This window comes from Oncorhynchus nerka, linkage group LG2, assembly GCF_034236695.1.
Source record: "Oncorhynchus nerka isolate Pitt River linkage group LG2, Oner_Uvic_2.0, whole genome shotgun sequence".
Classification (NCBI taxonomy): Eukaryota; Metazoa; Chordata; class Actinopteri; order Salmoniformes; family Salmonidae; genus Oncorhynchus; species Oncorhynchus nerka.
In genome coordinates this window covers 90,105,418-90,123,491 of record NC_088397.1, presented here as the reverse complement: position 1 = coordinate 90,123,491, position 18,074 = coordinate 90,105,418, and positions in this window count along the sequence as shown.

Sequence of the window (18,074 nt, the reverse complement as noted above, 5' to 3'; positions counted from 1 at the left end):
AGCCCACCTGCTGTTTTCTACCTGCTCCTCTCTCTACCCCACCTGCTGTTTTCACCTGCTCACTCTCTCTAGCCCACCTGCTGTTTTCTACCTGCTCACTCTCTCTCTACCCACCTGCTGTTTTCTACCTGCTCACTCTCTCTAGCCCACCTGCTGTTTTCTACCTGCTCACTCTCTCTCTACCACACCTGCTGTTTTCTACCTGCTCACTCTCTCTCTAGCCCACCTGCTGTTTTCTACCTGCTCACTCTCTCTCTAGCCCACCTGCTGTTTTCTACCTGCTCACTCTCTCTCTAGCCACACCTGCTGTTTTCTACCTGCTCACTCTCTCTCTAGCCCACCTGCTGTTTTCTACCTGCTCACTCTCTCTCTACCACACCTGCTGTTTTCTACCTGCTCACTCTCTCTCTAGCCCACCTGCTGTTTTCTACCTGCTCACTCTCTCTACCACACCTGCTGTTTTCTACCTGCTCACTCTCTCTCTAGCCCACCTGCTGTTTTCTACCTGCTCACTCTCTCTCTAGCCCACCTGCTGTTTTCTACCTGCTCACTCTCTCTCTACCACACCTGCTGTTTTCTACCTGCTCACTCTCTCTCTAGCCCACCTGCTGTTTTCTACCTGCTCACTCTCTCTCTACCACACCTGCTGTTTTCTACCTGCTCACTCTCTCTCTAGCCCACCTGCTGTTTTCTACCTGCTCACTCTCTCTCTACCCCACCTGCTGTTTTCTACCTGCTCACTCTCTCTCTAGCCCACCTGCTGTTTTCTACCTGCTCACTCTCTCTCTAGCCCACCTGCTGTTTTCTACCTGCTCACTCTCTCTCTAGCCCACCTGCTGTTTTCTACCTGCTCACTCTCTCTCTAGCCCACGTGCTGTTTTCTACCTGCTCACTCTCTCTACCACACCTGCTGTTTTCTACCTGCTCACTCTCTCTCTACCCACCTGCTGTTTTCTACCTGCTCACTCTCTCTCTACCCCACCTGCTGTTTTCTACCTGCTCACTCTCTCTCTAGCCCACCTGCTGTTTTCTACCTGCTCACTCTCTCTCTAGCCCACCTGCTGTTTTCTACCTGCTCACTCTCTCTCTAGCCCACCTGCTGTTTTCTACCTGCTCACTCTCTCTCTAGCCCACCTGCTGTTTTCTACCTGCTCACTCTCTCTCTAGCCCACCTGCTGTTTTCTACCTGCTCACTCTCTCTCTAGCCCACCTGCTGTTTTCTACCTGCTCACTCTCTCTCTAGCCCACCTGCTGTTTTCTACCTGCTCACTCTCTCTCTAGCCCACCTGCTGTTTTCTACCTGCTCACTCTCTCTCTAGCCCACCTGCTGTTTTCTACCTGCTCACTCTCTCTCTCTACCACACCTGCTGTTTTCTACCTGCTCACTCTCTCTCTAGCCCACCTGCTGTTTTCTACCTGCTCACTCTCTCTCTACCACACCTGCTGTTTTCTACCTGCTCACTCTCTCTAGCCCACCTGCTGTTTTCTACCTGCTCACTCTCTCTCTACCCACCTGCTGTTTTCTACCTGCTCACTCTCTCTCTAGCCCACCTGCTGTTTTCTACCTGCTCACTCTCTCTCTACCACACCTGCTGTTTTCTACCTGCTCACTCTCTCTCTAGCCCACCTGCTGTTTTCTACCTGCTCACTCTCTCTCTAGCCCACCTGCTGTTTTCTACCTGCTCACTCTCTCTCTACCACACCTGCTGTTTTCTACCTGCTGCTCACTCTCTCTAGCCCACCTGCTGTTTTCTACCTGCTCACTCTCTCTCTACCACACCTGCTGTTTTCTACCTGCTCACTCTCTCTCTAGCCCACCTGCTGTTTTCTACCTGCTCACTCTCTCTCTAGCCCACCTGCTGTTTTCTACCTGCTCACTCTCTCTCTAGCCCACCTGCTGTTTTCTACCTGCTCACTCTCTCTCTAGCCCACCTGCTGTTTTCTACCTGCTCACTCTCTCTCTACCACACCTGCTGTTTTCTACCTGCTCACTCTCTCTCTAGCCCACCTGCTGTTTTCTACCTGCTCACTCTCTCTCTACCCCACCTGCTGTTTTCTACCTGCTCACTCTCTCTCTACCACACCTGCTGTTTTCTACCTGCTCACTCTCTCTCTAGCCCACCTGCTGTTTTCTACCTGCTCACTCTCTCTCTACCCCACCTGCTGTTTTCTACCTGCTCACTCTCTCTCTAGCCCACCTGCTGTTTTCTACCTGCTCACTCTCTCTCTAGCCCACCTGCTGTTTTCTACCTGCTCACTCTCTCTCTAGCCCACCTGCTGTTTTCTACCTGCTCACTCTCTCTCTACCACACCTGCTGTTTTCTACCTGCTCACTCTCTCTCTAGCCCACCTGCTGTTTTCTACCTGCTCACTCTCTCTCTAGCCCACCTGCTGTTTTCTACCTGCTCACTCTCTCTCTAGCCCACCTGCTGTTTTCTACCTGCTCACTCTCTCTCTACCACACCTGCTGTTTTCTACCTGCTCGCTCTCTCTCTAGCCCACCTGCTGTTTTCTACCTGCTCACTCTCTCTCTAGCCCACCTGCTGTTTTCTACCTGCTCACTCTCTCTCTACCACACCTGCTGTTTTCTACCTGCTCACTCTCTCTCTAGCCCACCTGCTGTTTTCTACCTGCTCACTCTCTCTCTACCCACCTGCTGTTTTCTACCTGCTCACTCTCTCTCTAGCCCACCTGCTGTTTTCTACCTGCTCACTCTCTCTCTACCACACCTGCTGTTTTCTACCTGCTCGCTCTCTCTCTAGCCCACCTGCTGTTTTCTACCTGCTCACTCTCTCTCTACCCCACCTGCTGTTTTCTACCTGCTCGCTCTCTCTCTAGCCCACCTGCTGTTTTCTACCTGCTCACTCTCTCTCTAGCCCACCTGCTGTTTTCTACCTGCTCACTCTCTCTCTACCACACCTGCTGTTTTCTACCTGCTCACTCTCTCTCTACCCCACCTGCTGTTTTCTACCTGCTCACTCTCTCTCTAGCCCACCTGCTGTTTTCTACCTGCTCACTCTCTCTCTACCCACCTGCTGTTTTCTACCTGCTCACTCTCTCTCTACCCCACCTGCTGTTTTCTACCTGCTCACTCTCTCTAGCCCACCTGCTGTTTTCTACCTGCTCTCTCTCTAGCCCACCTGCTGTTTTCTACCTGCTCGCTCTCTCTCTAGCCCACCTGCTGTTTTCTACCTGCTCGCTCTCTCTCTAGCCCACCTGCTGTTTTCTACCTGCTCACTCTCTCTCTACCACACCTGCTGTTTTCTACCTGCTCACTCTCTCTCTAGCCCACCTGCTGTTTTCTACCTGCTCACTCTCTCTCTAGCCCACCTGCTGTTTTCTACCTGCTCACTCTCTCTCTACCACACCTGCTGTTTTCTACCTGCTCGCTCTCTCTCTAGCCCACCTGCTGTTTTCTACCTGCTCACTCTCTCTCTACCACACCTGCTGTTTTCTACCTGCTCGCTCTCTCTCTAGCCCACCTGCTGTTTTCTACCTGCTCACTCTCTCTCTACCACACCTGCTGTTTTCTACCTGCTCGCTCTCTCTCTAGCCCACCTGCTGTTTTCTACCTGCTCACTCTCTCTCTACCCACCTGCTGTTTTCTACCTGCTCACTCTCTCTCTACCACACCTGCTGTTTTCTACCTGCTCACTCTCTCTCTACCACACCTGCTGTTTTCTACCTGCTCGCTCTCTCTCTAGCCCACCTGCTGTTTTCTACCTGCTCACTCTCTCTCTACCACACCTGCTGTTTTCTACCTGCTCACTCTCTCTCTACCACACCTGCTGTTTTCTACCTGCTCACTCTCTCTCTACCACACCTGCTGTTTTCTACCTGCTCACTCTCTCTCTACCCCACCTGCTGTTTTCTACCTGCTCACTCTCTCTCTACCCCACCTGCTGTTTTCTACCTGCTCACTCTCTCTCTAGCCCACCTGCTGTTTTCTACCTGCTCACTCTCTCTCTAGCCCACCTGCTGTTTTCTACCTGCTCACTCTCTCTCTACCCCACCTGCTGTTTTCTACCTGCTCACTCTCTCTAGCCCACCTGCTGTTTTCTACCTGCTCACTCTCTCTCTACCCCACCTGCTGTTTTCTCTACCACACCTGCTGTTTTCTACCTGCTCGCTCTCTCTCTACCACACCTGCTGTTTTCTACCTGCTCACTCTCTCTCTACCACACCTGCTGTTTTCTACCTGCTCACTCTCTCTCTACCCCACCTGCTGTTTTCTACCTGCTCACTCTCTCTCTACCCCACCTGCTGTTTTCTACCTGCTCACTCTCTCTCTCTACCACACCTGCTGTTTTCTACCTGCTCACTCTCTCTACCACACCTGCTGTTCTCTGCTCTCTACCCCACCTGCTGTTTTCTACCTGCTCACTCTCTCTCTAGCCCACCTGCTGTTTTCTACCTGCTCACTCTCTCTCTACCCCACCTGCTGTTTTCTACCTGCTCACTCTCTCTACCACACCTGCTGTTTTCTACCTGCTCACTCTCTCTCTACCACACCTGCTGTTTTCTACCTGCTCACTCTCTCTCTACCCCACCTGCTGTTTTCTACCTGCTCACTCTCTCTCTACCCCACCTGCTGTTTTCTACCTGCTCACTCTCTCTCTAGCCCACCTGCTGTTTTCTACCTGCTCACTCTCTCTCTAGCCCACCTGCTGTTTTCTACCTGCTCACTCTCTCTCTAGCCCACCTGCTGTTTTCTACCTGCTCACTCTCTCTCTAGCCCACCTGCTGTTTTCTACCTGCTCACTCTCTCTCTACCACACCTGCTGTTTTCTACCTGCTCACTCTCTCTACCACACCTGCTGTTTTCTACCTGCTCACTCTCTCTCTACCACACCTGCTGTTTTCTACCTGCTCTCTCTCTACCACACCTGCTGTTTTCTACCTGCTCACTCTCTCTCTACCCCACCTGCTGTTTTCTACCTGCTCACTCTCTCTCTACCACACCTGCTGTTTTCTACCTGCTCACTCTCTCTCTAGCCCACCTGCTGTTTTCTACCTGCTCACTCTCTCTCTACCACACCTGCTGTTTTCTACCTGCTCACTCTCTCTCTACCCCACCTGCTGTTTTCTACCTGCTCACTCTCTCTCTACCACACCTGCTGTTTTCTACCTGCTCACTCTCTCTCTACCACACCTGCTGTTTTCTACCTGCTCACTCTCTCTCTACCCCACCTGCTGTTTTCTACCTGCTCACTCTCTCTCTAGCCCACCTGCTGTTTTCTACCTGCTCACTCTCTCTCTACCACACCTGCTGTTTTCTACCTGCTCACTCTCTCTCTACCACACCTGCTGTTTTCTACCTGCTCACTCTCTCTCTACCACACCTGCTGTTTTCTACCTGCTCACTCTCTCTCTACCACACCTGCTGTTTTCTACCTGCTCACTCTCTCTCTACCACACCTGCTGTTTTCTACCTGCTCACTCTCTCTCTACCCCACCTGCTGTTTTCTACCTGCTCACTCTCTCTCTACCCCACCTGCTGTTTTCTACCTGCTCACTCTCTCTCTAGCCCACCTGCTGTTTTCTACCTGCTCACTCTCTCTCTAGCCCACCTGCTGTTTTCTACCTGCTCACTCTCTCTCTAGCCCACCTGCTGTTTTCTACCTGCTCACTCTCTCTCTAGCCCACCTGCTGTTTTCTACCTGCTCACTCTCTCTCTACCACACCTGCTGTTTTCTACCTGCTCACTCTCTCTCTACCACACCTGCTGTTTTCTACCTGCTCACTCTCTCTACCACACCTGCTGTTTTCTACCTGCTCACTCTCTCTCTACCCCACCTGCTGTTTTCTACCTGCTCACTCTCTCTCTACCCCACCTGCTGTTTTCTACCTGCTCACTCTCTCTCTACCACACCTGCTGTTTTCTACCTGCTCACTCTCTCTCTAGCCCACCTGCTGTTTTCTACCTGCTCACTCTCTCTCTACCACACCTGCTGTTTTCTACCTGCTCACTCTCTCACTCTCTCTCTACCCCACCTGCTGTTTTCTACCTGCTCACTCTCTCTCTACCACACCTGCTGTTTTCTACCTGCACACTCTTTCTCTACCACACCTGCTGTTTTCTACCTGCTCACTCTCTCTCTACCCCACCTGCTGTTTTCTACCTGCTCACTCTCTCTCTAGCCCACCTGCTGTTTTCTACCTGCTCACTCTCTCTCTACCACACCTGCTGTTTTCTACCTGCTCACTCTCTCTCTACCACACCTGCTGTTTTCTACCTGCTCACTCTCTCTCTACCACACCTGCTGTTTTCTACCTGCTCACTCTCTCTCTACCCCACCTGCTGTTTTCTACCTGCTCACTCTCTCTCTACCCCACCTGCTGTTTTCTACCTGCTCACTCTCTCTCTACCACACCTGCTGTTTTCTACCTGCTCACTCTCTCTCTACCCCACCTGCTGTTTTCTACCTGCTCACTCTCTCTCTACCCCACCTGCTGTTTTCTACCTGCTCACTCTCTCTCTACCACACCTGCTGTTTTCTACCTGCTCACTCTCTCTCTAGCCCACCTGCTGTTTTCTACCTGCTCACTCTCTCTCTACCACACCTGCTGTTTTCTACCTGCTCACTCTCTCTATACCACACCTGCTGTTTTCTACCTGCTCACTCTCTCTCTACCACACCTGCTGTTTTCTACCTGCTCACTCTCTCTACCCCACCTGCTGTTTTCTACCTGCTCACTCTCTCTCTACCCCACCTGCTGTTTTCTACCTGCTCACTCTCTCTCTAGCCCACCTGCTGTTTTCTACCTGCTCACTCTCTCTCTAGCCCACCTGCTGTTTTCTACCTGCTCACTCTCTCTCTACCCCACCTGCTGTTTTCTACCTGCTCACTCTCTCTAGCCCACCTGCTGTTTTCTACCTGCTCGCTCTCTCTCTACCACACCTGCTGTTTTCTACCTGCTCACTCTCTCTCTAGCCCACCTGCTGTTTTCTACCTGCTCACTCTCTCTCTAGCCCACCTGCTGTTTTCTACCTGCTCACTCTCTCTCTACCACACCTGCTGTTTTCTACCTGCTCACTCTCTCTCTAGCCCACCTGCTGTTTTCTACCTGCTCACTCTCTCTCTAGCCCACCTGCTGTTTTCTACCTGCTCACTCTCTCTCTAGCCCACCTGCTGTTTTCTACCTGCTCGCTCTCTCTCTACCACACCTGCTGTTTTCTACCTGCTCACTCTCTCTCTAGCCCACCTGCTGTTTTCTACCTGCTCACTCTCTCTCTAGCCCACCTGCTGTTTTCTACCTGCTCACTCTCTCTCTACCACACCTGCTGTTTTCTACCTGCTCACTCTCTCTCTAGCCCACCTGCTGTTTTCTACCTGCTCACTCTCTCTCTAGCCCACCTGCTGTTTTCTACCTGCTCACTCTCTCTCTAGCCCACCTGCTGTTTTCTACCTGCTCACTCTCTCTCTAGCCCACCTGCTGTTTTCTACCTGCTCACTCTCTCTCTACCACACCTGCTGTTTTCTACCTGCTCACTCTCTCTCTACCACACCTGCTGTTTTCTACCTGCTCACTCTCTCTCTACCACACCTGCTGTTTTCTACCTGCTCGCTCTCTCTCTAGCCCACCTGCTGTTTTCTACCTGCTCACTCTCTCTCTACCACACCTGCTGTTTTCTACCTGCTCACTCTCTCTCTACCACACCTGCTGTTTTCTACCTGCTCGCTCTCTCTCTAGCCCACCTGCTGTTTTCTACCTGCTCACTCTCTCTCTAGCCCACCTGCTGTTTTCTACCTGCTCACTCTCTCTCTAGCCCACCTGCTGTTTTCTACCTGCTCACTCTATGTTAACTTGTGTGTCGACCCACATTGTTAACTTATCTGATAACGGAGCAGGGAGGAGTGATGAATGTGTGCGTGCGTTAAAGTACCAAGTACGCGCTACCCTCTGTAGTGCCTTGTGGTCGGTGGCTGAGCAGTTGCCATACCAGGCAGTGATGCAACCAGTCATGCTCTCGATGGTGCAGCTGTATAAGATTTTGAGCATCTGAGAACCCATGCCAAATCTTTTCATTCTCCTGAGAGGGAATAGGCTTTGTCACGCCCTCTTCACAACTGTCTTAGTGTCTTTGGACCATGTTAGTTCGTTGGTGATGTGGACACCAAGGAACCTGAAGCTACCAACCTGCTCCACTGCAGCCCTGTTGATGAGAATGGGGGTGTGCTTGGTCTTCCTTTTACTGTAGTCCACAATCATCTTCTTTGTCTTGTTCACATTGAGGGAGAGGTTGTTGTCCTGGTACCACTCCTCCCTATAGGCTGTCTCGTCGTTATCGGTGATCAGTGTTGGAGTCATGCCTGGCCTTGCAGTCATGAGTGAACAGGGAGTACAGGAGGGGACTGAGCACGCACCCCTGAGGGGCCCCTGTGTTGAGGATTAGAGTGGAGGATGTGTTACCTACTCTCACCACCTGGGGGCGGCACATCGGGAAGTTCAGGATCCAGTTGCAGAGGGAGGTGTTTAGTCCCAGGGTCCTTAGCTTAGTGATGAGCTTTGAGAGCACTATGGTGTTGAACGCTGAGCTGTAGTCAATGAATAGCATTCTCACATAGGTGTTCATTTTGTCCAGTTGTGAAAGGGCAGTGTAGAGTGCAATAGATATTGCACTCCACATTTAGGTAGGTTACCTTAGTTTTCTTGGGCACAGGGACTAAAGTGGTCTACTTTAAATATGTTGGTATTACAGACTCAGTCAGGGACAAGTTGAAAATGTCAGTGAAGACACTTGCCAGTTGGTCAGCGCATAATCCTTCTGGCCCTGCGGCCTTGAGAGGGTCCAGATTGTCTAACCCAGCTGATTTGTAGGGATCCAGATTTTGCATCTCTTTCAGAACATCAGCTGTCTGGATTTGGGTGAAGGAGAAGTGGTGGGGGGCAAGTTGCTGCAGGGGGTGCAGAGCTGTTGGCCGGGGTATGGGTAGCCAGGTGGAAAGCATGGCCAGCTATAGAAAAATACTTATTGAAATTACCGATTATCGTAGCGTTATCGGTGGTGACAGTGTTTCCTAGCCTCAGTGAGGTGGGCAGCTGGGAGGAGGGGCTCTTCTTCTCCATGGACTTTAGTGTCCCAAAACTTTTCGGAGTTAGTGCTACAGGATGCAAATTTATCTTTGAAAAAACTAGCCTTAGCTAGCAAGAGGTCTATGAAAAGCATGGTATTAGTATAAAAATTGTCCACAAAGAGCTTGTACCCACTGCCAAGTAAGGGGAAGTCCATCAGCTGCATGACAGAGTCATAACTAAGGCCCTTACCAGTGGGTGTGATCGCAGAGGCTGAATCGGTTAGCACAAAGAGCTTGTGGTCGGCTTATTTTTCATATATTGCTTCATGCCAATTGGAGCCTTTGAGGCAACCATGCGCTCATCTATAGATAGATTTTGAGCAGGCCCCTTCATCTGGTCATTATCCTGATCCTTTTGTGGGTCACTCATGTGAAGAGTACGGTTGACGGCCAAGAATCGGTTTTCAATCATGATGGAGGTGGGGAACTGGAACCGAAAGAGTGGGGACTTGATCCAGTTGTCAACTAGTCTTGATACCTTTATCAGTCCCATGTAAATCACCAAGGACATGTAATGTAGCATGTCACCCATGGCAACAGGTTTCCAGGACATCTTCCTTCCCCCCCTGCGGCTTCTTGTCCCCATACTTATTGGTATTACTAATTTGTGTGTTTCATTACTAACCAACCGTGGGCTTTCGGGTCGTTTGGGTTTAAACCTAAATTGTTCTGGCATCTCATCATCTTCAAGGCCATATGTCACCTGACCTCAGTTAAATCTCCCTCTGCCTCTGCCTCTCTACCTCTCCCTCTTCTCTGTTGAGGCCTAGATCTCCTCCCTGGCACTGCACCTCCAGATGAACTGGCAGAGAGGGGAGTAGTGCCCAGGGCCTGCAGTGGGTGGGGGTGGTGGAAGAGTGGGGACCAGGGCCTGCAGTGGGTGGGTGTGGTGGAAGAGTGGGGCCCAGGGCCTGCAGTGGGTGGGGGTGGTGGAAGAGTGGGGCCCAGGGCATGCAGTGGGTGGGGGTGGTGGAAGAGTGGGGCCCAGGGCCTGCAGTGGGGGTGGTGGAAGAGGAGTGGTGTCCAGGGCAAGCAGTGGGGGTGGTAGAAGAGTGGGGCCCAGGGCCTGCAGTGGGTGGAAGAGGAGTGGTGTCCAGGGCCTGCAGTGGGAGTGTTGGAAGAGGAGTGGTGCCCAGGGCCTGCAGTGGGGGTGTTGGAAGAGGAGTGGTGACCAGGGCCTGCAGTGGGGGTGGTGGAAGACGAGTGGTGACCAGGGCCTGCAGTGGGGGTGGTGGAAGAGGAGTGGTGTCCAGGGCCTGCAGTGGGGGTGTTGGAAGAGGAGTGGTGCTCAGGGCCTGCAGTGGGGGTGGTGGAAGAGGAGTGGTGCCCAGGGCCTGCAATGGGGGTGTTGGAAGAGGAGTGGTGCCCAGGGCCTGCAGTGGGGGTGGTGGAAGAGGAGTGGTGCCCAGGGCCTGCAGTGGGTGGGGGTGGTGGAAGAGGAGGGGTGTCCAGGGCCTGCAGTGGGGGTGGTTGAAGAGGAGTGGAGCCCAGGGCCTGCAGTGGGGGTGTTTGGAGAGGAGTGGTGCCCAGGGCCTGCAATGGGGGTGGTGGAAGAGGAGTGGTGTCCAGGGCCTGCAGTGGGGGTGGTGGAAGAGGAGTGGTGTCCAGGGCCTGCAGTGGGGGTGTTGGAAGAGGAGTGGTGCCCAGGGCCTGCAGTGGGGGTGGTGGAAGAGGAGTGGTGTCCAGGGCCTGCAGTGGGGGTGTTGAAGAGGAGTGGTGCCCAGGGCCTGCAGTGGGGGTGGTGGAAGAGGAGTGGTGCCCAGGGCCTGCAATGGGGGTGTTGGAAGAGGAGTGGTGCCCAGGGCCTGCAGTGGGGGTGGTGGAAGAGGAGTGGTGCCCAGGGCCTGCAGTGGGTGGGGGTGGTGGAAGAGGAGGGGTGTCCAGGGCCTGCAGTGGGGGTGGTTGAAGAGGAGTGGAGCCCAGGGCCTGCAGTGGGGGTGTTTGGAGAGGAGTGGTGCCCAGGGCCTGCAGTGGGGTGTTTAGAGAGGAGTGGTGCCCAGGACCTGCAGTGGGGGTGGCGGAAGAGGAGTGGTGCCCAGGGCCTGCAGTGGGTGGGGGTGGTGGAAGAGGAGGGGTGTCCAGGGCCTGCAGTGGGTGGGGGTGGTGGAAGAGGAGGGGTGTCCAGGGCCTGCAGTAGGGGTGGTGGTTTAAGAGTGGTTCCCAGGGCCTGCAGTGGGGGTGGTTGAAGAGGAGTGGTGCCCAGGGCCTGCAGTGGGTGGGGGTGGTTGAAGAGGAGTGGGGTCTTTGTCGAGTGGTGGATGTAGAGCCATCAGACCACCTCTGTACTGGGATTGACATAGCAGTGGGGGGGTGAAGACCTTGACCGGCTGGGGAGGGATGGCTCCCAAACATCATCATCGGCATCCTCCACTCTGTGGTGAATGAAATAGTTATAAAACACAATTACAGTTGACAAAATGTACAAAATTTACTAAACGACATTACTGTGAAGAAAAAACACCTAGTCTAAACTTTATCGGTACAGTGACTCGCATAGAAGGTGTGAAGCAAACAGTAACACTTTGGAGACAAAGATAGAGGTGAGAACCACAAATAAACAATGGCCATGACAGTTTAGTTCTCCATAGTTACAAGGATGAAACTTAGAACCTCAAACAGTGAACTAATATGAAGCATAGACGATAACTACTTTGGAATGACGTAACATTGAAATGACTTGTTACATAGGCCTATGTCAACTAAATCCAAAGCACAAAAAAGCAGACAACTTATAAAAAAGGAAATACATCTAGTAAATGAGCTATATAAAGCCCTGAAAATAATTTACTTACAGATCTAAAAGTGGATCCAATCCGTCTAGAAAGCGTTCTTCATCGGCTGAGTTGAAATCCTTGTCCAAATCGCTCCCCTGATCCGAGTACGACGTCAAAGCTTCTATGTTGATATACTTATTCATAGCGGTCTTCTTTTTAGCTTCCTGTTCGATAGTCTTAGTTTCAACTTTTTTTTTTCCCCTTGAGTAGACATCTTTTGTTCTGAAGCGATGAAATTAAAGTGATGAAATCTGTTTACAATGTAATGTAGTGTGTTCCATGCTTCTCGTCTCTGAGTCAGGTAGCAGTAGTTCACATTACGCATTAAAAGGTTCTAGGCCTTGCTTTGTCCCACCCAGGTCAACTGTATATCCCTGGAAAGCTTATCTCATTGGCTACTAGACTGTCAAGGTGCCATAGTAGCCAATTCCCTGTGTAATGAAAGCCTAGGCAACGTCCTGTTTTTAATGCGCCAAAATATAGTTGCCCCTTGGACATTCGATATTGCCATTAAGTCATACATCAGATAACATTGGTAATTGGCTAGATTTGTTCCTATTTCATACCCCCTATGTAACTATAGCACAAACACAGACGAAATGGAAACTTACCTTTTTAAGATGTTTGGTGAAAACATTATGTAAAATAAAACATTTCACTCTCGGGGCTGGTGATCAATAACGGTAGATCACAGGCAGACAAGTAAAACATCCTCATGTATTTTTTATTTATTTTACTAGGTAAGTCACATTCTTATTTACAATGACAGCCTAGGAACAGTGGGTTAACTGCCTGTTCAGGGGCAGAACGACAGATTTGTACCTTGTCAGCTCGGGGATTTGAACTTGCAACCTTTCAGTTACTAGTCTGATGCTCTAACCATTAGGCTACCCTGCCTCCCCAGGTGTGTTCTGTGTTTATTTTGTTCACGCTTCACAAAGCTAACCGGAATGTAGGTAGCAGCCATCTTGAAATGAGGTCATTGGCTCGGCCTGCCCTCATGCATTCCTATGCCCATATATTGTAGTAAGTCACACCAAAGATTTTAAGGCACAGGTCAATAGCCAAGATACTCAACTTTCCGCAGACACCCTGCTTTCGCAGATAGGTACTACTGTTCTCATACCAGACTGAATTGAACAAAATAAATCTAATAGGGTCCACAAATATGGGGACTTTACATTTAAGAGGTTAACTGTCTCCTCCCCTTCATCTACACTGATTGATAAGGGATCAATAAGGGATCATAGCTTTCACCTGGATTCACCTGGTCAGTCTATGTCACGGAAAGAGCAGGTGTTCCTAATGTTTTGTATCCACCTTTTCCTCCTCCTCTTCCTCCTTCTACTCCTTCTCTTCCTCCTACCTCTCCTCCTCCTCCTCATCCCCTTCCACACCAACCTCAGCAGCTAATTTACTCTGTCACGTGGCGTGCGCACACACACACACACACACACACACACACACACACACACACACACACACACACACACACACACACACACACACACACACACACACACACACACACACACACACACACACACACACACACACACACACACACACACACACAGAGAGAGAGTCCCTGAGTACTGGCATGCATGCACCAGCTTGCCACAGGTTAGGGATCCAATACAACACTTCCCTCCCCACATCTCACAGATCTCTGGACAGACGGACAGTTACATCACAGTGCCAGAACAACAGACAACTTGCAGCGACTAGTCTGCATTCACTTCAGGAACATTAGGGTAGTGATAATACTGAGGTGCAATTTAACAGTACAAGCTAACCCAGCATTCCATTTCCCCAATTGCTCTGAAAAAACATGAACAAAGACTCTACAAACAGCCCAAACCAGCAATTCATTTCCTCATTAATTTCCTCATTAACTTCCTCATTAATTTCTTCATTTAATTTCCTCATCCTCATTGTGCTCTGAAAAAACATGAACAAAGGCTCCATAAACAGCCAAATATATCCTTTAAGAAACAGAATGGCTGTGAATCGCCGGTCGGGGTAAGTTCATCAAAAACAAGTGAAATCGCAAATCGCAAAATAAAGTGTCTGGAACCTTCTATAGCATGTCATTTACAAAAATAGAGATTTTGGTTGTGAAAAAAATAAAACTTTTCCTTTAACAACAGTAGGGCAGATGTCAAATGACGCAGTGACTTGAGGAGTTCATGGTTTCATCCCAAATGGCACTACTTTTGACGAGAGCCCTATGGGCCCTAGTCCATAGTAGTGCGCTATATAGGGAATAGGGTGTAATTTGGAATGCAACCCATGTTGTATGAACATTGTTTGTTTTTTTACATTTTATTTATTTCACCTTTATTTAACCAGGTAGGCTAGTTGAGAACACCTTTATTTAACCAGGTAGGCTAGTTGAGAACACCTTTATTTAACCAGGTAGGCTAGTTGAGAACACCTTTATTTAACCAGGTAGGCTAGTTGAGAACACCTTTATTTAACCAGGTAGGCTAGTTGAGAACACCTTTATTTAACCAGGTAGGCTAGTTGAGAACACCTTTATTTAACCAGGTAGGCTAGTTGAGAACACCTTTATTTAACCAGGTAGGCTAGTTGAGAACACCTTTATTTAACCAGGTAGGCTAGTTGAGAACACCTTTATTTAACCAGGTAGGCTAGTTGAGAACACCTTTATTTAACCAGGTAGGCTAGTTGAGAACACCTTTATTTAACCAGGTAGGCTAGTTGAGAACACCTTTATTTAACCAGGTAGGCTAGTTGAGAACACCTTTATTTAACCAGGTAGGCTAGTTGAGAACACCTTTATTTAACCAGGTAGGCTAGTTGAGAACACCTTTATTTAACCAGGTAGGCTAGTTGAGAACAAGTTCTCACTTGCAACTGCGACCTGGCCAAGATAAAGCAAAGCAATTCGACACATACAACAACACAGAGTCACACATGGAATAAACAAAACATACAGTCAATAATACAGTAGAACAAAAGAAAACAGTCTATGTACAGTGAGTGCAAATGAGGTAAGTTGAGGCAATAAATAGGCCATGGTGGCGAAGTAATTACGTCATGCAATAAAATGCTAATTAATTACTTAAAAATCATACAATGTGATTTTCTGGAGTTTTGTTTGAGCTGAAGTGTACCTATGATAAAAAATTACAGACCTCTACATGTTTTGTAAGTAGGAAAACCTGCAAAATCGGCAGCGTTTCAAATACTTGTTCTCCCCACTGTATACCTGCTGGAGCATGTGCTACGAGTGAGTGCTGCTATGGTGACCAGTGAGGTGAGATAAGGCGGGGCTTTACCTAGCAGAGACTTTTAGATATCATATCCTGTAGCCAGTGGGTTTGGCGACGAGTATGAACTGAGGGCCAACCAACGAGAGTGTACAGTGCCAGAGGTATACAGAATGGTGTCATCTGAGTAGAGGTGGATCAGGGAATCACCAGCAGCTAGAGCAACATCATTGATGTATACAGAGAAGAGAGTCGGCCCGAGAATTGAACCCTGTGGCACACCCATAGAGACTGCCAGAGGTCTGGACAACAGGCCCTCCGATTTGACACACTGAAGTCTATCAGAGAAGTAGTTGGTAAACCAGGCGATGCAATCGTTTGAGAAACCAAGGCTGTCGAGTCTGCCAATAAGAATGTGGTAATTGACAGAGTCGAAATCCTTGGCCAGGTCGATGAAGACGTCTGCATCTTATCAATGGCGGTTATGATGTCGTTTAGGACCTTGAGCGTGGCTGAGGTGCACCCATGACCAGCTCTGAAACCAGATTGCAGAGAGATCTGTTCTGGGATGTTTACTCAAGGTTAGGAACATTGTTTTTCAAGGGCTGCAGTCGAGGTATTGATTTCTGCTTATTTCTGAATAATGTGTCCACGTGACAATGTTTACGCGACAATGTTTTGAGTGAATGTGCAAAAAATATATATTTTTGTAATTATGTTCTGGAATTTATGTTTTCTGATTTGATCTTGCACTCATGAGGCACACGCATCTCACAGTGAAGATGTTTACCCCCCAAAAAAAAACATCATACTTGCAGGTATGTCAGCCAGGCTTCTTGCAGTCAATGACCATTTAACAGCAGCTGGTCAAGGACACTGATGTGTGAGAAACAGAGAATGTCTGGGTGAATGTACTGCACCTTACCACAGTGACGGTTGGCCTTTGGGTGTTTCGTAATATGTGAGTGCATGGTAGAGGAGTATTGGTTTAGTAATGGTTAATAATGAGGTCCTATTTATTGATATGTCCTTTGTTAAACCAGCCAGAGTCCATTGAGATAGGAATCTCATTTTGAGGAAGCTGTGTTTTAGGGGGAAGGGGGGTTTACAACTCAGTATTAGGAAGGTGTTCCTTATGTTTTGTCCACTCAGTGTATGTGGCTGTGGATAGCTGCTGCTGCTGTCCTCATCTATACCAGTGATCTTATCAGATGTAGATCAGGGCCTGAATTGTACAAATTGTCTCAGAGTAAAAGTGCTGATCTAGGATCAGGTCTATCTTCTTCCAGGGGGATGTCTCTATTTCCAGCTGTTTCAACTGTGTGACCTCTTGTTAACATGAAGTCCTACATAGTTCATTGTGAAATAGAATAGACTGAACAGAATAGAGTAACTAAACATCCGGGGGCTTGGTGTCATGACGACGGCTGTTCTGTCATTCTGTAACTACGGCAACGTGTCTCTCGCGATCAACGTGACATCTCCATTTTGTCCTTGTTTATTCTTTGTGAGAATTCTCATTATGAATTTAAGCGTTGCCACAAAGTAAGTATTCCGTTGTGTGCTGTGATCCTGTTTCTCTCTCATCTCGGGACACTTCAAGATTGTAGGGCTGAAATCGTATCGCTTTTACCGCCCTGAAGCACAGCGTTTAGTTTACTTAAAGAACATGCAGGTCTAGACAAGGAGATTGGAAAATAATTGAATCTGAAGCTCTGAATATGTCCCTATAACGACTCGAATAACATTTGTTTATCAGGTTTCCATTGACCCGCCAAAGTTCCCTTGGGGAAATATAATATGGGTGCAATTCATGACCCCCACAGACGGTATCTGTTTATTGTATTAGAGCCAGTTGTGTAAGTTGCTCTGAGGATGACTTTGCAAGCGGTTCACTGGTAGATCAATGTGTTGTTTACAGTATGTGTAGCCGTGCGTGGAGGTGATTTGAGAACACTCTCTCCTCGCCCTCCTTTGCAGCTCTGTGCAGTCTGGCTCTGTTTCACTGTTCAGAGGAGTGATTCATGTGTGAAACTGTAATAGCATACGGTACATTTTTAGAGAACTTCATACACAGAAGCATGGCATCTATGTTCTTAGTCAGCCATATTACTATATATATTATATTACTTTATTATTATTATATTACATTATATTATACTATATTATATTATTATATTATATATACTATATTATATTATTATCATTATTATTATATTATATATGCTATATTATATTAGAATTATATTATATATACTACATTATGTTATCTTATTACGTTATGTTATTATTATTATTATGTAATTAATATTATTATACTATATTATTATATGATATATACTATACATATTACGAAGCCTAACCCTAAAGTTTCAAACTGACATCAGATCAGTGCCTGGGGACATCGTCTAGCCCCCTCAAGCTCAACTCTAGACCTCGAAGCCAGTTCCACAGCCTTTTTTCATTTGTTTCCCTCTAATCAGGCACTGGGTGTAATGAATTATCAGGTAGAACAGAAAAACAGCAGGCTCTGGACCTCATATTTTATTTTCCCTTTATTTAAATAAGCAAGTCAGTTAAGAACAAATTCTTATTTTCAATGACGGCCTAGGAACATGTATTCCAACTGCCTGTTCAGGGGCAGAACGACAGATTTGTACCTTGTCAGCTCAGGGGTTTGAACTTGCAACCTTCCGGTTACTAGTCCAACGCTCTAACCACTAGGCTACCCTGCCGCCCCTCCACTCTAACCACTAGGCTACCCTGCCGCCCCTCCACTCTAACCACTAGGCTACCCTGCCGCCCCTCCACTCTAACCACTAGGCTACCCTGCCGCCCCTCCACTCTAACCACTAGGCTACCCTGCCGCCCCTCCACTCTAACCACTAGCCGCCCTCCACTCTAACCACAGGGCTACCCTGCCGCCCCTCCACTCTAACCACTAGGCTACCCTGCCGCCCCTCCACTCTAACCACTAGGCTACC